Source organism: Ceratotherium simum, chromosome 13 (assembly GCF_057802395.1).
Source record: "Ceratotherium simum simum isolate JZ-2026a chromosome 13, ASM5780239v1, whole genome shotgun sequence".
Lineage (NCBI taxonomy): Eukaryota > Metazoa > Chordata > Mammalia > Perissodactyla > Rhinocerotidae > Ceratotherium > Ceratotherium simum.
Window position 1 is genome coordinate 3,627,306 of NC_141912.1, and position 26,581 is coordinate 3,653,886.

General features: G+C 41.7%; 1 long non-coding RNA gene across 1 annotated transcript in view; it reads left to right on the forward strand.

The window, feature by feature from the left end:
• Positions 1 to 22,877, forward strand: part of LOC147915357 (uncharacterized) — a 73,088-nt gene extending 50,211 nt beyond the window's left edge. Inside the window, exons 4-5 of the long non-coding RNA XR_015553929.1 lie at positions 20,144 to 20,225; positions 20,322 to 22,877. This is a non-coding gene — a long non-coding RNA (uncharacterized LOC147915357). The remainder of the gene's footprint in view (positions 1 to 20,143; positions 20,226 to 20,321) is intronic.
• Positions 22,878 to 26,581: the final 3,704 nt, after the last annotated feature.

Below are 26,581 nucleotides of genomic sequence, written 5' to 3' on the forward strand. Positions count from 1 at the left end.
GGCTGAAATGAGAAGGGAAACAGATGTTCTATCTGGGGATTTCTGGTTCTGACTCAAAGGAATAACTTTTCTAGAAGCAGCGTTGGAATGAGGCTTCTTGATCATGGAAACATCTAGAAGTTCTCCAATTTTCTTGATAGGCTTTGCTTAAACACATTAGCTGCTCATATTGAATGGAATTTAGAAACACATCCTTGTTGAGGTGACCTGCACCCTCCCCAGGGACTGATCTGGATGCGCTGTCTCGGGGTGACTTTGGGTGACGCTGGTCTCTAAGAGGGCAGGGCGGGGTGCAGGGAAGGCTGCTGCTAGGCTTGCTTCTGTGGGAGATGAAAATTGGGCATGCTGAAATGTGTCTCTTTACCTTGATTATTTTCTCTGATGGACATTTGACCTCCCCCACTAACTGCCTAAAGGAATTTAACTCTGGGTATGGACAGATTGGCAGGGTCCTCGCTAAGCCCATTCCTTCCAAAGTGCTGTTTACCAAATCTTTACATTGGTAAAGGTATCTCCCTCTCCGTATTGGGGAGGTGGGGATGGCCTTATCTGTGAAAACTCTTGTCAGCATGGAAGGAGAGGACTTAAATCTACATACTCCTGATTACTGTGATTTCTGTCTCTCCAGCCACGTTATCTATAGGTGGCCCTGTAAATAATTGTCTGACAAACATTTACATTTCCCTCTCCATGTGAATTGTCTTCTTCCCCTCTGAAATCCCAAATCCCCCCACCCCCAACATCCTCCTTTGTCTTTAGCTGAAGATAGTATTTAAGATGAGAATCTCAGCTATTGTGTTGAGAAACTCAGTTTCCCTGGTTTGTCCCTTGTATACATGTTATTAAACTTGGTATTATTTTCTCTTGCTAACTTGTCTTTTTAATTATTTGGCCAGCCATAAGAACCTTGAGGGAAACGGCGGAGGGGGATTCTCCCTCTTCCCTGATGCTTTGATTTGGCTGGAGGCTGGTTTTACTGCTAGAGCAGATGCCCAACAACTCCCCGTAGGCAGCAAAACCAGGGCAAAGGACTGGGAGCAAGGGCAGCAAACAGAGGTCTCCTGTGGATCTGGCAGGCATGGGATGAGCACAAAAGAGGAACTGTATGAGGGAACTATGGAAACAGACCAACACGGGATGGAAGATGTTCCTCTCCTAGCCGCTCGTCCAACCTTTGATTCGGCAGTGGCTGGGCTTTGTGTGATCTTATCCTGTTGTGAAGGGGGAGGACACAACTGCCAGTGTGTGTGTTGTGTAGGAGGAATCACTCTGTGTGTCTGATGCTGAAATACACATAGATCCCCAGGCCCCACCTCCTGCTGGGGCAGCCCAGCTGCGAGGCCGTGCTCTAACCCATGGGAAATGAGCCCCTGGGAAGAGCTGCTCTCCATGGCCCAGTGGGGACATGGGTGTCCTCCCAAGAGTGTGGAAACTCAGGTTTTATCTCAGCCCTCTTTGCTGTATGGTGGAGAGCACCGCCCATTCCATGTCTGCGTTATTCACAACTCACGGCAGCGCCCACAGACTCCAATGTGATTGACACAAAGGAGAAGGGTAACTTGACACGCAGTGTTGCCAAGCTGTGTGCCTACCCTCTGGCCATGGAAATCAGGAGCTGTTCTGTCAAGTTCCAATTACCATGATCTTTAATGTCACCACAGGTGGAAAAAAACGGATCCTCAGAGCATGGCTCCCTGCTGCACCTAACGTGAAAGATATGCCCTACAAAATTCCTGCAGTGACAGAGAAAAGCCAGTTGGTGCCTCACGTCCCCTGAGAAGAATTGTCTTCAGCTGAATTGCATAGGGAGCTCTCTGGAAACATCACAGCGATGCATAAAACAGGAAATGTGGGTTGTTCACATCAAAGACATTCCAAATGCAGGATTGACAGTAATGGAAGTCCTTTCTCTTTTGATTTTTAATTCCAAGTTTAATTACTGCCCAGAGAGATATTCCTGAAGAGTTGTGAGTATATAGAATTTTTATACATGCATTTCTTTTACTGTCTTGAATTACAAAGTTAGTACCACTCTTTGATCCAGGCAGGCTGGATCCTGCCCGTGGTGGCTGGGAACAGCAGTGTTGTCAGGGTGGGCACCCTGAGCCTGGTCTGAGACCATGTGAGTCCCAGTCCTCATTTCTCCCTTTTGGGACAGCCTCCAACCCACTACCCTCCGTCCCCTGCATAGGTTGACCAGATGGCCCTGAGCTCTGGGCCTTGCACAGTAGGCCATCCTGGAGGGCTCCCAGGCAAGCAGTTCACTCTCACTGGCTGGTACCAAACTTCTTCATGGGATCATATGAGATGTGCCAGCCAAGTGATGCCCAATCTGGGCTGATATTGAGTGACTCAAATTGTTTGTATAGACAGGGGCCCCACAAAAAAAATTGTTGCCCTTTCCCACGGTAGTTGTCCATAGAGTAAAATTTCCACTAATTGTGAATTTCTGATAATTTGGCCCGGAGATGATTTGACATTTAACTTTTTACCATTAAATGTAAAAGTGGCTTGTGAAGCAAAGTGGGTATATAAACACAATGGTAGGAGAAACTGGTTGAAGTACTTAAGAGAAAAATATTACTTTGAGCATCGGTGAAGTTCCTCTTTACAAACGATTGATCTGAATTTTAATGTGTTCTCATCAATTAATTAGAACATGTGTCATAAGGACCTCTGCACTTAATTGTATATACTCACAGGCATTAAATGCATCTCTTTAAAACAATCCCCTTGGACTTGTCAGATCTTTGCATTGCCATCCCCAAACTGATGTGTTAGTGGGATTGTGTTGTAGTGGTCCTCTCTCTCCAATGCTGATGGATCTTCAGACAGTTACTGATGTTTTAAAAATTACACATTTGGTTAACTTCCTTCCCTCCCCGCTCCCCTACCTTCATGGAAAAGCAGCAGGGAATATCAGTGAACACTGGGCTGGGATTAGGGTATGTAGCTTCATCTTCTGACTCCTGAGCAAGTCTCTCAGTTCTCTGTTCTTTGGCGTCTGCATCTGTGTAACAGATGATGTTAGACTAGGCCAATGGTTTTTGAAACGTTTTAGTTATAGAATGTTTTCTACAAACCAAACCTTACACGTGGAAGCACAGTACAGAAAACAGACAGAGTGAAACTGCTGGATTTTGTGGTCGTTTTGTTCTAAGCTGCTGTTTTTGAAGTAGGGGTTGAGGACTCAGTACGGTGGCCCCTGGGGCATCTCCACAGAGAACCCCCTTGGCTCCATGGAACCCAGTTTAAAAACCACTAGACTAAATAATAAGGTCCTTCTCTCTTAATCCTTCTGATGCACTTAAAGCTACTGATGGAGGGAATTCTATGGTGAAGAATCCTTGGTGATACAAGAAATTGCTTCATAAGACATTATTATAAATTCACCTTTTTATATTTTGAGTTTCTTTAAAATAAAGCACACTTATGTAATATTATAACATCTTAGTCTGCGATCATAAATACATCATGTTTACAGTGAATGAAATGACTTGTTAATGCTTGTAATGAAACAGTCAGCCTTATTTCAGAAATTGGCATAATGAAAATCCCTGAATCCAGCCCTGGAGTGAGGGCTCACGTGAGCTCAGAGGCTGATAGGCAGAACCGCACAGCCGGCTCCTTCTCTTGCAAGCGTCGAGGGCTCGGTGGGGGTGGACCAAGGAAGAGCCATCTAGTCCTATTTGCTCTAAAAGGATCAGGCTGGGGAAGGTCTCAGACGGATTCAAACTGCTCCCGAAGCTGTGAAAACAGTTAGGAGATAGCAGCAAAAACAAGTTGAAAGATGTGGATCTGAGAAGTGAACAGAAGCCTGTCAGCAGATTTCTCTTATTTGGCCTTGGAAACAAAGATGAGTGGAAGTGATATCAGAAATGGTTGTATATAAACGACAGCCTGGTGTCAGGCAAGAGGCTCAAGGGCTCTTTATATAAAGACTACAGCACAATGGAGGAAACAGGGACATAAAGGGGGTGAGAAAAAGAAATTAGACTCTTAAGATATATATACATAATCTCACAACATCTTTTCCAAGTATGTGTTATTATTTTTATACTACAAAAATGGAAATGAGACCAGCAATGTGCTTGGTATGCCATTGGAAGTTGATATCTTATTTTTATTTCATTAGAAATAACCCACATTATTAGACTAGAGAAAGGAGAGGTGTCCACATGCCATCCACCCTAACAGGTCGCTCACAGCTCCAAGCTCCATCCTCTTGTTGGTCCCCACTCATCCCAACTTGGCAACAGGCAAATCTGATGATCCAGCCTACGGCTCCACCAGACTTGGGATTCCCCAGACCTCAGCACAGAGGTCACCCAGACCTCAGCACTAGGTGGACCAAACCATCAGAAGGACAGGCTGAGTGCCCCTCTGAGCAGGAAGTTTCTCAGCCAAGACGTCAGGGCTATGGCTACGAGAGCTCTTGCTCTCCAACACACCAGTGCCCCTGGGGCGGGTTTAGTCGCGTTTCCACTGTCTCGAGGCAGGATACCTGAGGAACGCGGGACCCTGTGAGGTGTGGAGCAGGAGTCCCAAGAGAGTGGGCATCTGAGCTGATGGGGAGGCAACCAGCTGCCCAGCTTGGTTCGTCTAGGCTTGCTTTAAAGGGACCCCCATTGCAAAATCGTGACTATAGCAGTGCACACAGTGTGTTCAGGGCAGAAACTTTGTTTTACCGTGGGTTTTTAGAGAGTCAAAATTCAAATATTGGGCAAGCTCTTAGAGGTCCTAAATATGTGCCCAGGTATTGAGAATTGGATGGGGCCCATTGGATGTCACTTTCTGGGAAGAATCCAGAGAGAAAATAGAAAGTTCCCCCACTACCAGCTGTAAGCAAACAGTAATAATAAGGTTCAGCGGAAAAGAAATTTGAGGCACGGGTGTAGTATTAGCCATGTGAAAACAGAGGAGCTTTTTCCTCAAACCAGGAGAATTTCTGATTAAGGTGTGCCAGGCCTTGCGAGTTTATACAAGCAGGAAGTGTCTGGGTTAAAATGCTCCAAAGGAGTCAAAACCACATAGATCGGATGTTTTCTGCAGGGTGGACGCGGTACCAGTTCCCCCAGCTCCTCAGAGGCGGAGCACACGGCCAGGGTGTGATTAATGGGTCGGGAGGGCTGCATGCCTGCGTTCCCGCGAGTGAGGGAGACCCTGCCTGCTCCCCCAGCTCCTGAGGCCGATGGCCTGTGGCAGGGGCACCATTTAGACCGTGGTGGTCCCAGGCAGCAGGTGGAGTCAATGCTTGATTTGTTCGAGCTGCAGGGCTACCCATCCTTACTGCTCACAAGGCTGGAGTACATATCCCTGGTTCCTCAGAAGAGACTGCTCTTTTACCTTTGCTGTAGGATGTGGATTCTCACCTTGGGGCCTGTTATGGATTCAGTTGTGTTCCCCTAAATTCATACGTTGAAGCTCTAACCTCCAATGTGACCTTATTTGGGGATAGGGCCTTTAAGAAGGTAATTAGGGCTCGACGAGGCTGTGGGACCTAATAAGATAGAACTGGTGGCCTTACAAGAAGAGGAAAAGACACCAGATCTCTCTCTCATCCCCCTGCTTGAACAGAGGAAAGACCACGTGAAGACACAGAGAGAAGATGGCCATCTGCCAGCTAAGGAGAGGAGCCTCAGGAGAAGCCAAACTTGCTGACACCTCGTGCTTGGACTTCCAGCCTCCAGAACCACGAGACAATAACTTTCTGTTTTCTGAGCCCCCAGTCTGAGGTCTTTGTTATGGCAGCCTGAGCAGACTAATACAGGGCGTTTGCTCAGACTGCCCCTCCTTGCCCTACCTTCTCCCTCCCTTGGACCCTTTGGTCTTTATGAGAGGACGTTATCACAGTCAGCCACATGTTCCTTGTCTAGTCTGCACCGCCCCCCCCCCAAAATGATGGATCCTTCACAGCACCCAGGTCATCACAGATGGGCTTAGCAGACGCAGTTTGATGAGCTGGACTCCTTAACTTCTCCCGCTTCCTCACAAGAACCATAATTATTCGTCTATGTAGCAGCAGGTAGCTTCCAAAGCACTTTCACAGCCGTGTGTGCCTATGATAGTTATAACTGGTGGGCAAGACAAGGGCGACTGGTCTCCTTCCTCATAGGTCCTCACAATTCAGCCTTTAATAAATGTGCAATCTTGTGCTATAGACTAATTTTTTTTTAGGTTTTGTCTTCTCAATTGGACTGTAAGATCCCTGGGGCAGAAAACTTGCACATTTTTGCTAATTACATTCATTATGAATCCTAAAGCATTAATAATTCTCCTACAATAGCCCCCCAAAAAGAGTCAGTCTAAGTGAGGAGAAGGAAATTAACTTTTCCAGATGAAGGGCTGGCTCTCAATCTTCTCCTTCCTGGAATTCTATTTCTAAATGGAATATTCATATTTAATATTGTGTGCAAAACATATTTAAACATGAGAGCACAAAAAGAAATTAGAAGGATTTGATGCAGAATAATGAGAGTTTGCAAATCTTTTAAAAATATAACAGATTTCTTACTTTTTTGAAGTCTCCCGTTCCACTATAGCAATATTTTTTATGTCAAATTTGCTCAAGCTTAAATTTGTTGTAATTTTCTTGTGTTTATTGCAGTTCTCCCATGAGGATTTTCTTATATTTAAGTTCTAAGAAGTTTTTAAATTACAAAAATAATACATGCTAGAAATCAGCACAGAGTGACCTATCGGGAGAGGATTGATTGGAAGGAAGGAGGCGGGGAGGAACAGGGCTGAGGTGGAGTTCACCCACAAACAGGCAGAACCTCACGTTAGAATCCTAGTCAACAGTTTCCAAATTGATCGTTCTTTGATTACTGATGAGTTAGATCATTTTCTCATCTGTTTAATGGCTATTTGTTTTTTGTCCTCCAATAAATTGCCTCTTAAAACCCGTAGACTCTTTATTATAATTTCCCATATAATTTATTAATCCATCTGGGATTTAATTTGATGTTTGAGGAAAGAATTGAACTTTATTTTTTCGCAATGGGTTAACCAGTCGCTTCCACCCTGTTGCTATGCTATCGTTTTCATATCCTGAATTCGTCTATGTTTAGGTCTCACTCTGGGCACCACTCCAGTTCAAGACCATGCTATTTTCATTACTGTAACTTCATAATGCAAGGCCATCCTCTCATTGCCTTTCAAAAAACAACCACTAAGCTGTTTGTGTGCATTTAATTTTCAAGATAAACTTTACAATTTATTTAGTTAAGTTTCTCCACCTCCCTCTTCTTCTCATCACCAAAAACAAAACAACAACAACAAAAAACACTTTCAAAACATTGAGATTTTGACTAGAATTATATTAAATTTATAGATTAACTGGGAAGAATTGGCATATTTGCAGTCATTTCTAGGACTATTTTATCCCTCCATTTATTCAAGTCTTTTTTATTTTTTTTTTGATCTCTAAGTTAAGTTCTGTAGGTTTTGTCACAAAGATTCTTCTTTTTCTGATTAAATTTGCTCTCAATTTTATATTTTTCTTAATATTTTGAATGCCCTTTCCCCCGTCTATTTTATAACTGGTTGTCGCTGGTCTATAGGAAAAGTATTGAAGTCATTTATAAGTTCGAACAGTTTCTAAGTTGATGCCCTTAGGTTATTCAGGAGATAATCTTGTCTTCTGGAATTAATGATGCATTGACCTTTCCTCGTCCACCACGACCTCCTCATTTGCTTTTTTTATCTTCATGCATTGGCTGGGACATCCAGAATGATGTTTCATCATAGCATTGGTAGTTGGCATCTTCTTTAAGGTTGCAGGATCTCACAAAGATGAAATTTATCAGGGATGTTATATGTAGAGTCAGGGAGAGATAATGAAATAACAAAGCCAAAAGAAGTTGGGGGATATAATTGAATTAAATGCATTTTTTTCCTTAGTAATGTATATCAGCAGATTACTGTATGGTTTGTCAGTGGAAAGTTTGTCTCTTGTATCCTAGACAGTCTACTTTTTGTTTTGAAAACCTTGAGAGCATTTAAAATGTATGGAAAAATTATGAGTCTCATCTTTTTAAAAAAATTAAATGCAATCTAATTTAGCTCTTGAAGTTAAATCTTATCATTTACATCATATTAATCTTATTTCTTGATTTCATAAGATAATGAAATGTGCTTTTATCTTGACATGTCATTTAAAGCAAATTTCACCTTGCTTTTCTAAGAAACATCATGTGTAGGGAAAAAATACTAAACAGAAAGCAAAAGAATGTGGATCCTACTTCTGCTAATTAACAGCTGTGCAACTTCGGACATTTTTGCTTTTCCCCGTCTATAAAAACGGCACTAAGAATGCTTAGCTGACCCATCCTCTGGTTTGGTGAGAATTAAATAAAATGTCTATGAAAGTTTTCATTAAACTGGCAAATCCCATGCCCATTTAAAGGATTATAATAGCAGTGCAATGCTTTAATTATACTTTGAAAAGCCTCCAGCCTGCATCATTATTTAAAAAGTGACAGTTGGTAGAAGTAGTACAGAATTTTTAATTCAATGCAAGAGAAATGCAACATTCATCACAATTTCATTCAAGATTTGCAATCCTCATCCTTGTTTTGGAGGGGAGGGGTGGCTGTAGACAGATCCTTAATGTCATGAACTCTGGATAAAGGAAGAAATGGATGCATTGATTCAATTGTGATTTGAATAATCTTAGATATTCTTTTCTTGCTTTTACTATTCACATATAGTTATTTTTTTTAACTTTTTATTATGTTTACCAAAGTAGTACAATAAAGAAAAGGATAACGAACCCATCAGCTTTAATAATTACTAACTCATGAGCAATTTTGTTTCATTTTTACAAACCCTCTCCTGTATTAATTGGAAGCAAATCCCAGAGACCTCATCATTTAATCTGTAAACATTTCAATATATGTTTCTAAAAGAATAAGTTCTTTCCCCCCACATAATCACAATGCCATTATCACACCTTTAAACAATAAAAAATAGTTCTTCAAAATATCAAATATCCAGTCATATTTGAATTTCCAATTGACTCACAAATGTCACAGTTTTTTTCCTTTTTACAGTTTGTTTGCTTTAATCAAGATCTACATAAGGACCACACTGCAATTTATTGCCATGTTTCTTAAGTCTGTCCATCTCAAGTCGCCTCTTGCATTGTATTTGTGGTGGAGAGTAGGTGCTGTCCTGTAGTTTCGCCAGACTAGAGTGGCTGTCGGCATCCCCACAGTGTGGTTTAGTGGGTTCCTCCATCCTCTGTGTTTCCTCTCAAGTGGTAGTCGTATCTAGAGGCTTGATCAGATTCAGTTTCATTTTATTTAGCAGAGAGTTGAGGAGGACAATATTTCATAGGTGGTGATGTATTCTTCTATCATGAAGTACACAATATCTCTCTGTCTCTTTCTCTCTCTCATAGGAGCAGTTGTTGAAGCTCAATGAGCATATCCATTAGTTGGTTAGAAGTTGCAAAATGGTGCTTCTCTATCATACCTATTAGCTGGAATACTTATGTAAGGAGAAACTTCCCCCCCTCTACTATTTGTTTACCAATAGTACAGTTTGTATAGGAAAGGTGGATAAGTGTTTGATTCTTTTCCTTTATTTATCCATTTTCAAGAAAACAGACTGGTTCACCAGCATCCCCCAAGAGTGGCTAGTTAGTTTTTGTTTGTTTTTAACAATTATGAACTCATGGATGTAATTAGACCGTGCGTGATTTCGTGCATGAAAGCTATTTTGTGCATTGATGGTCAAACTGCTCCATCTTCTTTGGCCAGTGGGAGCGTCTTCAGGTTGGTTCATGAGTTCTAGTAGTCTTGGACAGTGTCCTACCTATCTGAGGAGACAAGACAGTCCAGGCTCATCTTCTACATTCTCCACCTCAGACCTAGAGTTATCCATTTCGCCAAGGAGCCCTGTGGAATTTTTGTTTTGTTTTGTGGAGGATAGTACTTCAAGACCACAGTCTGGGAGCCAGGAGACACTCATTGTTACTGGGGTTGTTTCCCAGTAACAACTGGCATTGTTTCCAGGACATTTCAGTGGACAGAACTAGAAAATATATGTACTTGTAAAAATTATTTTTAAATGTATCATTTTCAAATTATTAATCACAAACCAAGTTAAGGCAAAGAAGCCATCCTCAATTATGTGGTTATGTATAGAATCTTGTTGGGGTTTGTTTGCAAAAACAAAAGAAGCAAATCAATGACATCTCTGATGGTCTGGAACAGCATTGTCTTTTTAAAACTTTTACAGATATTATGGACAGCCTCGATTACAGATTTACAGACAGCCTTGATTCTGTCTCTACGGAAGCATCTCCAGTTTTTAGTTTTAGAAGTCCCTGTTCTATTTCTCTCCCAGGGTAAGAAGAGAATATAGATTCATACTCTCTCTATCCATGTGTTGAAATTAAGTTACTATGTTTGTTCAGTGGGAGAGCACAGATAAGTCCATAAAAGAAAATGAGCTCTTGCTACTAAAAGGTTTCCCATGCTAATGAACAGATGATGAAATAAAAAAGAAATGATCTTGGCTTTATTGAAAATCACATTGCCAGGCACTTGGATGTGATACAGCCTTGTGTATGCAAACATATTTGCACTAACTTGTTTTGCTCCATTAAGTAGTCATTTTTGCATTCCTATTAATGAAACACAAGATTGGTGGTGACTACTGTAATCTTTTTCGATTATGTTTGTATAGTAGGATAGTGCAACCAAACGAGGGAAAACTTCAGATGACCAACTTGTCATTATTATACCAAATGCCAAATATTCTGCTTAACAGGTTTTCAGACACACGGGCTCTGATTTGAATGACCACGTGGAAACAACCCTCAAAGAATTTTGGTAATCTCCCTCTGGCCTGGAAGGACTATGCATAAATTTGAAATTCCAGAAAAACTAGTCAGCTTATTGTGGTTCTGAACTTTGTTTTTTCTCTGACATCAGAGGACTTTCTCCTCTACTAAATGAGGATAACTGGGATTCTGGAAGGTTAGGTATGGTTTCCATTTAGGTTAGAGGATTAAAAATTGCCAAGACGATGCGTGTATCATGGTCAAAATATTATATCTTGCTTTAAAAGATATAATCAGGATAATAACTAAAGTTATTGTATAGTTTATTCTAAACTTTTATCAACACTTAGGTTGGTAAAGATTATAATTATGCTTCAGACTAAATCATACCTCTTAGAGAAAATTTACAATTTATAGTTGTGTTTATTGTTTTGTTTCCTCAATTTTATTTCTCTTAATAAAAAGCATGACCTTCAAACTTGATAGTGCAATATATATGAAATTTTTTCTCTAATTCAATTATTCACTGGGATTTGGAATAGTAGAAAGCCCATATTTGGCTATTAAAAATCTTTGGTTACCTGAAAGCCCATTTTCTCACATTATTAATTATTTTTTCCCTAACGTCTGTGTGTCTCTACGAAAATCACTGGCTTAAGATGAATTAATGGTCAACTAAATACCTGCAAAAATAATTTGCCTTCTCTTTCAGCTGAGAGGCAGGAGGTGTGACTTTCAGTTCCAGCTGCGGGACACTGGGGCCGGTGGCTTCACCTCTCTCGGGTCCACGGTCCAGTCTGTGAAATCACGTGCTGGGCCACGTGGCCGGAGAGTCTGTGCCCGCACTTCCCAGGTGTTTTCCAAAGCATGATCCTCTATAGAAAGGTGGCACATGCCCAATCAGTATGGGAGAAGTCTCACATTGTATCTTCCCTTTTGGAAATTCCCAGGCACATTTGCATAAGACTCTGAGAAGCACTGCCTCAGGGAAACGCGTTGAACTTTATTTCACCCAATGTTTCCCAAACTTGCTGGATCATGGAAACTTTTGTCTAAATAACATCACTGAACACCTCACAAAACTAGCGTTCTGCAGCGTGCGCTTTGGGGAGATGACCCCGCAGCACTGGACGCATAGTAGGTACCTGGTAAAAATGTGTCCCTTGGTTTTGGTCTCATGCCCAAGTGGAGTACTAGAACTCTAGGGCTTCTGTCTACTGAATCCACCAACCTAGAGTTTCTAGTTAGGCCCCAAAGTCTAAGAGGGGACAGAAGATATAATCCCCAAACCAAGACTGCGGATGAGGTGAAGGGAAAGCCACTGTGGGTGTGGGTCCACTATCCCTGGCCCAACTTCAGGTTGGAGTGTGTTCAAGGGAAAGCAAGACCACGGGCCATAGCAAGTACTTGTGTGTGAGGGGCTTGTGCTCAGCCATGGCGAGAGGGAGACCAGGACTCAGCACCTACCATGGGGTCAACTCCTGCCCGCCCACATACACACACACGCGCACACAGCTCCGCAGTGAAACTTGTAGGGTTTACACACAGAGTTGTTTCAGTCACATGTTGTTGAAATTTAGCATAGGTGGAGGAGAGAGTCAGAACCACAGACGAGGAAAGAGAAGGAAGTGATATCCACCTGGGGTCTGTTTTCCTAGAAATGAGCGTGACGGTCTGGGACCTGCCCCACAGAATGGAGTTATAAACACAGAACAAGAAAGGATCTAAGAGACCCTGTGGTTCAACTCCGTCATTTTCCGGATGGAGACTTTGAGGCTGAGTGGTTAAATGGCTGACCCGGCCAGTGAGAGCCAGGGCTTCTGATGCCCAGGCTGGGTGCCTTCCCACTGCCTGGCCCCAATGCAGGGCTGACCGCAGCTTCACACATGAAGGGACGTGTCCGAGGACAAGGGCAGGACAGATATCCACAGGCTGTTCAATTTTGTTTCTCCAGCTTCTTTTTCTTCTTTATATTTCCATAGTCTTCCATCTTTTCCCCACTCATACTTTATTCTTTCTATGTATTCTTCAGTGAACTGATATATTTTAATGCCCAGAAGTGAAAAAAATTTCATAATTGTTCACTGTTCTCCACCAGACTTAAATCTAAGACTGTTAATTTAAATCTCTGGCTCCTGGACCGGCCCCGTAGCTTAGTGGTTAAGTGCGCACGCTCCGCTGCTGGCGGCCCGGGTTCGGATCCCGGGAGCGCACCGACGCACCTCTTCTCCGGCCATGCTGAGGCCGCGTCCCACGTACAGCAACTAGAAGGATGTGAAACTATGATGTACAACTATCTACTGGGGCTTTGGGGGAAAAACAAATAAATAAATAAAATTATAAAACAAATAAATAAATAAATCTCTGGCTCCTACAGGTAATATTGAAAGAAATTCTCTTACAGATATTTATAGGAAAACATTTATTCATTCAACAAATATGTGCCAGGTGCTATTGTAGCCTCTGGGATTCATCATGAAGAGAACAGACCCAGATCCCTAACCTTGTGGAACTAACATCCTAGCACAGGGAATTAGGGCCGTAAACAATAAATATAATAAAGAAGTAAATTTTGCTGTATGTTAGAATTGTGCTTCTCAAATTTTAATGTGTCTACAGGTCACCTGGAACCTGGGTAGAATGCAGCCTCTGTTTCAGAAGGTTCGAGGTGGGGTTCTGCATCTCTAACAAGCTCCCAGGTGATGCTGTACTGCTAATCCTGGAAGCAGACTTTTAACAACAGTGTTTGAAGGTGTGTTCAGCATGTAAGGAAATTGCAAGGAGTAAGAGGAATGGCCTTGCTTTAAATGGGGTTGATCAGTGGAGGCCTCACTGAAAAGAGACATTTGAGCCAAAATGTGGAGAAGATGAGATATGATGGATTCTTGGTTGGGAGGTTGGGGGTTTCCAGGCTGAAGGAACAGCCGGGACAAAGGTGGCTCGTGTGTCAGGAGTAGAGGGAGGGAGGGAGGAGGAGATGAAATGAGAGCAGTAATGAGAAGCGCCACGAGACCAGGTCATGTAGGCATTTACAGTCCTTGGCAGAAGCTTTGATTTTACTCTGAAGGAAATGGAGGGCCATTGAAGATGTGAGCAGAGGAATTCCATGACCTGACTTCCAATTTACTAGCATCCCTCTGACTATTTGTTAAAAATAGACTGATTTGGGCAAGAGTGGAAGGAAGACCAGTTAGAGGGCATGGCAGAAATGGTCTTTTGCCCTTATCCTTGGATGGTTGGATGGAGTGTTTTATCTGCTGTTGCCTTTCTCTGTGCTCACTCGTCTTACAAGGCTGAGCAGTTTTGGGTGCCTCCTCCTGTCCCCTTCCCCCAGCTCCCAGTGCATTTGATATTGGAGGGGGAAAAGCAGATATGGTCACTCAACCGGCCAGCATCCTGGACCAGGTTCTGGCATTAGGCTGCTTCTCCCCTGCCTAGCAGGCAGCTTTGTGTAACCATAGACCTGGTGGCAGTAGCTTGTTAGCCTTCTTCATGGGAAGACCCAGATCCACCTTCTATTTTCCACAATATGTCTGGGTCCATTCCCACTCCTTGGTGAGCATTTCAGTCTGTTATCCTGCCTGAATGGAACTCCCAACTGCCTTTCCCTGCTTCAGGATCCAGGGCCTGGAGGCCTCCACTGGGGCCCCACTGCTGGCTCTGTTTTTGTTCTGTTTCTGGTCCAGGGACATGTCTTCTTGATTTGAGAACTGCTGTGTCGTTGCAGCTTTCCTGGTTTTGCTCTGTCTGTCACTGCTGTGTGTTTAGAGCCTCCGGGTCAGGGCACACCTCAGAGAGGCAGCTCGCATGCCTTCTGGGCCAGAGATCTCACCATCCCAGGCTACTTTTAAACAGACTGAATCTTCCAAACACTGTGATGTGTATTCAACTGAAATTCATGATTCTGCAGTTTCTACCCGCTGGTCTTAGTTATGCATCCTTGAGCCAAGTAAACATCTTGAAACTCAAGGGAAAAGTGCTAAAGTAAAACTTTGGTATAATTTTTACCAGTCATGTCATAGGCTCACAGAATGTCAGGGCTAGAAGAGTCTTAAATGTCACCATTTACAGCCTCATTTCATCAATGAGGCATCAGAGGGGGAAGTAGTGTTTCTAAGACCACACAAGGGCTTAGTGGCAGAAGCAGGACTAGAACCTAAATCCATTGCTTTGCCCAGCCCTCCACAGCCGGAGGGCACTGCCTCAGTGTGAGGAGTCACAAGCGCCACAAGTTAAAACCACATTGTCACCCCAGTGTCCCTGCTGCTCTGCCATTTTAAGACAATTTATCACCAGGCTCCTGTTCTACAAACTGCTTTTTCCCTCCATTGTTGTTATAAGTGAAAGAAATATTCCTACTTAAAAGAAATCAGAGCTTTGCTTAGAAATAAACTCACAAAATAATAGTTGGGAAATTTCAAGTTAGTGAGCATATGTTAAGATATTTAATTATTCCTTTAATTTGATGAAATAGTTTGGAATGTATTTGCCAGAATAAAACTACTAATGTCTATTAATGTCATGTTTTCAATTGATATGCGGATATTAATTTGACTTAGCAAATTGCTCTATGTAAAGAGGTATTCTTCATTGTTGAACATAAAGATTATTAACACATATACCTTACATTCGTGCTGCACTTTAAACTTTTCAGATTAGTTTTAATTATATTTTTTATCCTTTAACCTTATAAAATCTTCTGAGATAGATAATGTTTTACTATCCCATTTTAAAAGATGAGGAAATTAAGGTCTGAAAGAATATATGGCTCGTTTAAGATCATATATCTAGTTAGTGGCAGAACCAGGATGAATTGTCAGTCTCATATCTTCGATCCATGCAATCTTTCCAGAAGACACAAGTTATACAAGATTAGGTCTTGTCCTACCTGTTTCAATGTTCTGCCTCTGATGCTGACACCAAAAAAAGACATTGTATCAGAATATGAGCACCCTGCTTGATACTATGCTTGGTGATTACGATTTATAACAAAGTAGTTTTACCTCCCTGATCATCATCTTGGATTGCTCATTTACTCCCTTAAATGTTTTACCTGTTCTGTGTGAGCAATGCATTTTTGTTTTTTAGATCATTTTAGTGGCGCATGAAAGTCTTTCCTCTAGTGAGTAGGTTGAATTTGCCAGTGGACTTGGGAAGTTGTACCTCTATTAGCTTAAATGGCAAAATACACTAGGATGGAATTATGTTTTCCTCCCAACTTTATTTTGAAAATTTTCAAATCTAAGGGAAAGTTGAAAGAGTTGTACAATGAATGTCCATATACTCTTTAACGTTCTATGACATTTGCTTTATCTTTCTGCACGCGGAGGTTTCGCTGTTGCTGTTTTGGGTTTGTTTGAACCACTTGTCGTAGCTTGCTGACACCCTGACACTCCATCTCTAAACACCTTAGCAAGCGTCTCTAGGAAGAAAGACATTTTCCTACACAGCCACACTGTCTCTGTTCTCAAAATAAAACTTAAAACTTTTCAGTTTTGAAAAGAAATTTTTACTGGCAGAGAGGCATTTGGACCAAGCAGACCAACTCTTCCTCTAAATTTCCCCATCTCTCTTTCTCTCTCACACAATGATATTAACCCCGCTTCACCTGTACGGATCTCTCTCTTTTTGAATCTTATTATGTAATCCTATTTCAGTGCTTACTTAAAAACAATCAAGGAAAGAGGAAGCAGAAGACAGATTGTATTTATAGACACACGGGGTCTTAGAGTCACAGCAAATAATGGATGTGTCGGTTCATAATTTCTGAGCCCGAGTTTGTCTGTCAAATCATCAGAGCAACACTTGTCTGGGCTGGGGGAACTTGAGATTTCTTCTCTCTCTGGTGGAGTCAAGAGAACAAGCCCACCGTGCATGTCCCCCCGTTTGGCTAGCATCCAAGCAGATGAAGCAATCAACCTGGATTCTCTGCGCTTCCCGCATCAGCTTACTGAAGTTGGCTGTGTGGTGTGCACTTACACAGGTGCTCCTAGATTCCAGGGGTAGGCTGTCCTGTAACCAGAACCTCCTCTTGCATTTTTCCTGAGTGCCTGATGGTCCATGCAGCCCGATAGTGATGCAGGGCGAGGTTCCTATGAATTATTGTTTATATCCCAAGATGGTCTAAATAGCTTGCTCTACAGAGAATTTAAATTTTATAAGCCCCAATTTTTTTCTGCACTGCCCTCTAGTCCTGAATTTGGAAATATATCCTGGTACCTTCAAGGAAGTAGGTTGACCCTGCTCTCCGGGCACTCAAATATGTGTTTGGGTTTTCACTCCTGGGGCCCTAACCACGATTGCTATTTTAAGGTGAGGAGTCAGGTAAGAAGACTCAAGCATTAATCGAATGGCATACCCAAGAGGAAAGGAATGAAAATGGTCCCAGGAATCTCTGGAAATCTTACGCGTATTTCATGAGGCCAAAAAATCCATGAGTCATTCTGACAAAATCACAGGACAGAGTTAAGTCTAGTCTAGAGCGTTTTATTCTTCCCTCTTATTGAGGTATAGTTCACTTGCAATAGACTGCGCATATTTAACATGTGCAATTTGATGTTTTGACCTATGAATGTACCTGTGAAACCAACACGGCAATCAAGATAAGGAACATTTCTGTCACCCCAAAAGTTTCTTCATTTCTAGAATTTTACGTAAACAGAATCACACCATATGTATTATTTTTTTTTTTTTTTGGTCTGCCTTCTTTCACTCAGCATAATTATTTTGAATTTATCCACATTGCTGCATGTGTCAGCACACACTTTATTGCTGAGTAATGGTCTACTGCATGCCCTAACTTGTGTGCCTATTCAACTGTGGATGGGCGTCAGGGCTGTTTTCAGTTTGGGCTCTTATAAGTAAAGCTGCTGTGAACATTTGTGTACAAGTCTTTGTGTGGACATATACTGTCATCCCTCTAGGGAAAATGTCCACAAGGAGAAAGCTGGTCATAAGGTAGTTGTTTTTAAAGTAACTGACAAACTATTTTCCAAAGTGGTCGCACCATTTCACATCCCCACCAGCAGGGTACAAGAGTTCCAGTTTGATCAGTCTTTTTAATTTTAGTCATTCTAATAGGTGCGTAGCGGTATCTATACAATGGCTTTATTTTGCATGTGGGGCTGTATTTCAAAAGGTACTTTAGAACACGAATTCTAGGATTATTATCTTTACTACAAATGTACATCTCTAAGTCAGTCATTTAATGCCTTGCAATTCTGTTTTGGCATCTGAGACTTAAAGCTATGAATACCCTACTATGAACAGAGTTACTCTGAGTGTAAAATAGTTGTAGTCCCATGATCTGGGTGCATTGGCTGTTACTTCACTGCCCACCCCCTCACCCCCCAAGTAATTGTCATTTCTGTGGTATATCTCATCCGTGCTCCTGCAACTTTTGCCAGCTGCTGCTGCTCTGCAGCTGCTCTGCTGGGTGTGACAGACTCTCCCAGTGCTGTGCTGGCATCAGCCCGCTTCCTCTTTCAGGGGCCACTGCAGCCCGCGTCCTGGGGTTTCACCAGCTGGGCCCCGTGGCCTGCTGTTTCTCTCAGTCCTTCATGAGCCCTTGTGGTTCCTCACTGGTGGCTGCTGCTAACTCCAGCCCCACAGCTGTGTGCAGCACCCTCAAACCTGCAGGGAGGCCTTGGGGGTGTGGAGGGGACTGACGCTCCCTCCTTTACACACACCCTGCTGAAGGCACCCTAAAGCAGCTTAGAGAAATCTCCATTTTTACCTAGAGCCCTATCTCCCTGGAAAATACACACTTATTTTACTTATGGTGAAAACTGAGTTTCAGATTGTTTAAGTGATTTGCCCAAAATTGCCTCTTGAGGAGATAGTAGAGACAGGGAAAAATCCAGCATGAAACTCATTCCACTAAACATACCTCTATTTCATGTTTGCTTATGTATGTAAATATATTCATCTATTCATTTAAACTTGTAACACATTTTAACACAAGGCTGCCAAGCTGATTTTAATGCCATTTTGTTCAAAACAAATTAATAGAGGTTTCAAAACAACTAACAATCAGTTTCATCTTGCTGATTAGTTATAATTGATAAAAACTGCTGAAGATAAGTCATGGGAAATAAAATGAACTTTTAATTAGTAATAGTGTTAAAGGTTAAAAAAAGCAATTAATATTAAACACAAGTGTTGAGGAACATTGTTCTTATTTTTCAATATCTACTCTGAGCAGGTCTTGATTAACTTTTTTTTCTTTCTGAGAAAATAAGGTGCCTTTTTTGTACTTGATATTAGCTGTACTTACTATAAAGGATGAACGTGAAAAGCCTTATTTTTATTGTTGGGAAAGCTAGTGCTACAGGGACACCACTGAGAACTCATATAGCAATTGTTGGTTCTCAAAACATTTTGGCAACAGAAATTACATGAAACCTTAAATAAATAGTTGTATATCTCCTAGAGCTCGGAAACTTCCGAGTTGAACAAAGGGGGCCATTGAAGCTAACAGGTAATTTTCCAGAGCTGTGAAGAGCAGTTTTACTGGGACGGGGGCTTTTCAAGCTCAGAAGTATCCTCACGTTGTATTATTAGTGGAATCTGAAGAGAGGGTGTAGCCCAGCAATTACAGAACAGAATCAGGAAACACGATTCCTCCTTTCTCATGTGTGGAACCTCCATAGTGCCCACTGCACAGGCTTTCTCAGTGTGTGGTCTGTGAATCACCCAAATCAGAAGCTCATCGGCAACATGAGAATTCAGATTCTGGGCCCCTAGTGCCTCTGAATCACTGTCTGGTGGGGCCGGGGAATATGCGTCTAAAAGATCTCTTAAGGGGCCTCTTGTCCATTCTGGAGTATAAGAACTGCCATCATGGGAGGCATTCTTGCTCAAAATGTCACAGAAACCGATAGTGAGGTGTAGCAACAGCTGGAGGAGAAAGAGGTTTGAGAGGCTTTAGGCAGACACTGCAGAACACCTAGCACACATCCCAGAGGAATCTGATGCTGAGTCTTGCGTGTGGATACAGCCCCACGGTCTGCAATATAGTGTCATCATTTTTAAACAGTTCTCTGCAGAGCAATTTCTCCATCTGGAAACTAGAACCGTACTCACGTAAGTAACGTGTAAGTAACACATCACCAGACATCCAGGCCGACGATTCCAGGCGGATAGGCCCTGCGGAGGTCCAGAGAGCTACATCAGTGAGAAATTTCTGTTCTCCTTTTTTTTTGTTTCTCTTATACTAATTGACAAATTATTTAATTAAATTCAACTTGGTATCTACTAACAGCTTAGCACTTAACTTCCAATTTTCATCTGTTTTATTCAGGAACCCATAACCAATAATAATAATGAGAACTAACACTGATTGTGTTCCAGATGCTGGGCTATTTTACTTATGTTGCCTTGAATGATCTTCACAATCCCAGGGGAAAACACCGGAATTAACCTTATTTTATAGGTAAGGAAACAGAGGTGTGAGAAGCTAAATAACAAGGTCATAGGTCTTGTAAGACGTAGAACCCAGCCCCGAACCCATGCCTGTCTGACTCCACAGGTGGCACTGGGAACCCCCGCACTGGACTGCCTCTGACACCAGTGAAGAAGAAGACAGCCCACCAGGCTCTTCTGTAGGACTCCATCTGTGGAAATATTTTTCCATTCAACACACTTATTGAGAATCTATTACGTGCAAGCTTGTGTGACAAAGCTCAGTAAATGTTTATTAAACTGAACGGGACTGAATTGCGGTTCAAGAGTGCAGAAGCTGGTTGAGCAAGGAGCCCTGTCCTCCAGGCACAAGCCCTGCCCCCAAAGAAGAGGGAAATATAACTGCACATAAGTGACTCCAATTCAAGGCTGAAACATGCTACAAAAATGACAACTAAGTATCCTATGTGAGTCTGGTACAGTGAGAAATCGTCTGACCTGCAGACGGCTCTATTTAAGACTATGGTAAACCCAAGGATGTTCTATTGTCCAACAATAGGGGACAACTAGATAAATTGCTATGTACTCACACAATGTAATTTTAAACAGCTATTTAAAATTATGCGGCAGCAGAAAAACATCTATTGGTGAGGAAAGATGTACAGCATACAAAAGTGAAAAACAAAACAGAAAGTGAAAATATCAGGTTATGTAGATAAGGTTACACATCATCTATTTTTGAAAAACAACAGATACACATATAAAAGCGCACAGGATATGCATATGCTTATATGAGCATCAAAGACACATATGAGATTCATGTGTTTGTATCCATATTAAAGACACATATTATGTACATATGTGTGTGTCTATGAAAGTCACACGTGTCATGTATGGGTATGTGCATAGGAAAGACACATATGATAAACATGTATGTGTACATGCATGTGAATGAACCATCTGGTGTACATATGTGTTTGTGTACATACGGAAGACACATGATGTGTGCATTTATATGTTTATATACAAGACTATATGATATACATATGTGTTTGCCTCTACAGGGGAGAGCCATATGATGTACTCACATGTTTGTGTGCATATGAAAGATGCATATGTATGTGTATAATTGTATGCATATGAAAGATACTTCTGGTGTACATATATGTTCGTGTGCATATGGAAGACATGATGTGTGGATATGTTTATATATAAGACACAAACTGTGTGTACAGTCGTCTCTCGGTATCTGAGGGTTTCACATCCTCAGATTCAACCAACTGCAGATCAAAATTTCACAGATACAGGGGAATTGAATTGAATCTATGGATGCAAAACCCTGGGATCTAGAGGGCCAACTGTACTCATTGTACTACAGCATTTTACATAACGGACTGGAGCATCTGCAGATTTTGGGATCTGCAGGGGTACTGGAACCAATCTCCCTCGGATACCAAGGGACGACTGTGTATGTTTGCACACACATGGGAGACACTCATATGTTTGTATGCATGTGAAAGACACAACCAATAGGTTGGCAGTGGTCATATTTAGATGATTGGAATTATAGCTGTTTGATATGGTTCATTTGCTCATCTATTTTTTCTGATGTTTCTGTAATGTGCATGTAATTTTTTTGTAATGAGTGGTAACAATATACAACACTCCATTTCAGAAGCACTCCACATTTTACAGGTTCAATATCTTCCACAACTAGGGAATGCATTTGGTTTTAAGAGAGAACTAGGCACACACACTTAATAAAATAAAAGTAGCCTTCTGAAAAATAGTTCACTTCATTGTGAATAAACAAAAGCATTTATTCAGGGGATAGTGGATTTAAGAGTTAAGGAGAACTTTAAACATGACTTTAGAAAGAGAGTTTTTGGCTACCGGAACACCCTCCTCACCTTCCCCAATACCTTTTCTGAGGGCCTGATATAACAACAAATTTCCAATCCTTGCGAGGGGGCACACTTGTAGAGGAAATATTATTGTCCAGTTGATATCAAGTTTTTGTTTCAATTCAACTGCTCAGCATTTCACACGTCTGTCTAATTTCAGCTTTCGTTTTTGTTAGTATTTTATTGTCTTTCAAAAAAAGACATATGATAAATATATAATAAAATTTGGATTATTGCCAAATAGTACCCATGTGCATCTTAAATTCAGTTGAGGTGAATCTTAAAACAATAAGCTGGCTGATGTAAATGTTCAAAAGTATCCACCTTTTATCATTTTTAACAGAATTTAGTGCCACTTGGTACATGCAGAGGTTATAAAAATGACTAATTTCTAAAAATAGAAATACCTTATGATCTAGCTATCCCACTTCTGGGTATTTATCCAAAGAACTTGAAATCAACAATCCAAAGAGGCTTATGCACCCCCATGTTCGTAGCAGCTTTATTCACTATAGCCAAGACGTGGAAGCAACCCAAGTGTCCATCAACAGATGATTGGATAAAGAAAATGTGGTATATATATACAATGGAATAATATTCAGCCATAAAAGAAGATAAAATTGTCCCGTTTGCAACAACATGGATGGACCTGGAGGGTATTATGTTAAGTGAAATAAGCCAGACAGAGAAAGACAAACACTGTATGACCTCTCTCATATGTGGAAGATAAACTAACACACGGACAGAGAGAACAGTTTGGTGGTTACCGGGGGAAGGAAGTTGGGGGGTGGGCACAAGGGGTGAAGGGGCATGTTTATATGGTGACTGAAATAATAATGTACAAGTGGAATCTCACAATGTTATAAACTATTATGACATCAATTAAAAAAAATGACTAATTTCACTGAATGAGATATACAGTCTACAGGAAAGATGGCCCAAGATTAGCGAGAAAAGAGAAGGATAGAGAGCAGAGCTGGAGTCCCCTGCCCCTCCTTATTTCCTGTGACCCTTTAGGGGTATGTCCTGGGAGACACATTCCTCCTATGGTGACAATAAGCCAGCGGCCCATGGCATGTATTTGCTGAGGATAGATGATGCTGTCATGGCTTCAGGGCTCTGGAGCATCCTGAATGTAATCACGCCAAGACAGCATCTGGGATGTAGAATTTACATGTCTTAGAAATAGCTACACAGTGTCTTTGAACCTCTGGATAGCAAAGTGTTTTATAGCAGAATTGTACTGTATTTTTTAATTTCTGTTTCCTAGCTGCTGGACAAATGGGAGAATCCTGTGGTCAGGGCATCCCAACATCTCCCACACCCTTGAAGCTGAGCATTCAAGAAATTTGCTTTCCTGATAAAAGGAATATGTTTGTATCCCTTGATGTAACAATGTCCTCTTACTACAATTACTTTTCCAGAAAGTCTCCTTACCTCCAGGGACCAGGAATGGAGAGAGTTTTAAGGCCGCGCCCCACCCCCCCCAGGCCAGGGCAGGGCATCTGTGTCAATCAACCACCAATCCCTTTCTGCTTCTAGGCAGCAGCTCTCCTGAAGCCTTTGCAGGGCTTGAGCTTTCTAGTGAGCTGCCCCCCGTCTGCACGGCAGGAAGGTGAAGTGGGTGCAGGGCGTGGGGGCAGCTCGAGCTTCCAGGGCCCAACTAGAGGGAGCTCAATTCCTCACAGAGACTCCCGGGAAGAAAGACAGACAGCAGGATGAGTCAATGTGAGCCAGGAAGTTGGCATCAAAGGGCCAGTGGGGTATTAGTGGCTTCCATGAAGACCAAAAAAAGGGAGTACATCTTATACCTCTTGGTAATTTTACAACAAAGCTGTTATTTATTGAGTGCTTACCTCTGCATCAGGCACTGTGCACACACATTAAATACACCCCCTGTGGGGTGGCTATTATTATCCCCATTTTGCAAAATGTGTAAACTGAGGCTCAGAGAAGCTGCCTAACTTGCCGGAGGCCACACAATGAATAAATGGTGAAGTCAGGATCTAAACTTGGTCTGTCTGACTTAAAAGCCCGTGTTTATAAACTTGGACATTTTTGGTGTCAAGTGAAATGAGTTTAATTGAAAAGAATAGCTGTAAGTACAAACGCCCTCCAGGCCCCAGGAGAAACATGTTTTACAGACTGAGTTCTGGCACTTTATCATGTGTATGCAGCTGGTCTTTAATTCTTCTCTGTTTCCCTTGGAGTTTGCAAAGTATCTACGATGGTTAATTTTATGTGTCAGCTTGGCAAGGCCATGGTGCCCAGTTGTTTGGTCAAACACCAGTTTAGATGTTGGTGTGAAGGTATTTTTTTAGATGTAGTTAATGTTTACATCAATAGACTGAGTAAAGCAGAGTACCCTCCAAAACATGGGTGGGCCTTATCCAATCAGTTGAAGGCTTTAAGAGTAAAGACTGAAGTACTTGGAGGAAGAGGGAATTCTGCCTCTAGACTGCAACACAGAAAGTCTGCCTGAGTTTCCAGCCTGCCCTGAAGGTTCTGGACTTGAGACTGTAACATCAACTTTTACCTGAATCTCCACACTGCTGGCCTGCTATATGGATTTTAGACTTGCCAGCACCCACAAATGTATGAGCCAATTTTTAAAAATCTCTCTTTCTCATTTTCAATCTGTCTTTCTGTCTCTGTCTCTTTCTGTCCCTCTATCTCACTTTCTCTATGTGTGTATATTGTAATAATTATTGTATATTATTGTAATTACATTGTATACCGTATTGTATTGTTTTATTGCAATAGTATGTGTGTTATTAGTTCTGCTTCTCTAGAGAACCCTTACTAAAACAGCAGCAAAAAAGACCCATGGGGACCCTCTTTAAAAGATCTTTCTTTGGAGATGGGGAAAGACACATAAGAAAAGAGTTGGATATTTCACATCATTTGCTCTTTCCCTCAATGTGTAGGATCTAATATGTCATCACAGCTACCTCTGACCCAGGAGTTCGCATCATTTTCTCTGCCCCAACCTGCTTAAAAGACATCTTCACCTTCCAGCAAGCACATCTCATGGAGACAGGGTTTCTACGTGTGGCAGGATCTTTTCTGTAGTTAATATGTGTGGCATTCACTGTATTTTCCCCTCCTTCCTCTTCCAAACAGGAAGCCAGGTCTTTCATAGGCCCTGCCAGAAAGCAGAAGCCTCTTGGTTATTAGGTCTTTTGTAGAAGCTTTAGACACTGGAGGGGTGAGCCTGGAGCAAGGGGTCTTCAGGAGAGCGAGGGTCAGGAGGGTCTTGCTGCCATCCTTTCGAGCGGTGGACTGGCACCCTGCTTTCTGCTCCATTCTTCATGATCCTTGCAGGGCAGCTGGACACTGGCGCCTAATTTCCACACCTCGGCAAGGGGTAGAGCCCGCAACGCAGGGAGGAAGCAGAGGCCCTGGGGTCAGCAGGAACGGTGCAGAGAGACTGCGGGCACGTCAGAGACAGCCAGGCAGGGTGGTGAGGGAGGGGAGGAGCCCCCTGACTCCTGTTACTGCCGAAGCCCCCAGGACTTCTCATAATCCTAAATAAGCGAGCTTGGTTACAGGGGCAGGTGAGTGGGGTTGGGTTCAGAGTGGGAATGGTGTCAATTTAAAGAATATATGTGTTCTTTATATATAGAGATACACATACACGTACATGCACATATACATATATAATAATCATATACACTCATACGTATGTAATATACAATAATATTTCTGGCCTCCTTGGGTAGGTAGACTGAAGTTCAAGTCTACTACACTGACAAGCATGGTGGGAGCAGAGGGGCAGAAGGTTCTAGGTGTGATTAGTGATACTTTTAACACAATTTTCTTCTGATTTATCTATATTTTAAATTCTTTGAATTTCCTAAAATACAGATTATTTTTATAATTTAACTAATATTTTAAACATTTATATTTTTATGTGTTATGTTACAACATAAAAAGATCCTTATAGTATAAATTTAGAGAAAGAAGCAGAATTCTAAGTGGTATATACAGTGTAAGAACTATTTTTTTAAAAAAAGCAAAGTGACATCCAAACAGACAAAAAAAAGCCCATATAACCATCTAGAGAGAAAAGATTGGAAGGAAAGAGCAAAAACGATGTTGCTATGATCATCTTTAGAGCTCTTTTTTACTTTTCTCGACCTTTCTGAAATTCAAAAAAATTTTAATGAGCGTGCATTATTTTTTAGAAGGCAGAACTTTGCAGGCAATTTAACTATTTTAATAATTCCTGGATATAAATACTATTGCACAAATAAACTTTTTAAAATCTTACTTCTCTGGCTAATTGTCTTATGTTTGGACTGTAAATCTTTGGAAAGTACAAAATTTGCCATTTCTACCTGATCTTTCCTAAATGAAAATTTAGTAAGTAAAAACCCTTTTTAAGTCCCTTCCTCCTCCAACACACACACTCACATACATACACTTACACACTCACACACATCCTCACAGCCTGACCAAATGAACGAGTGGGGTGCTGAGG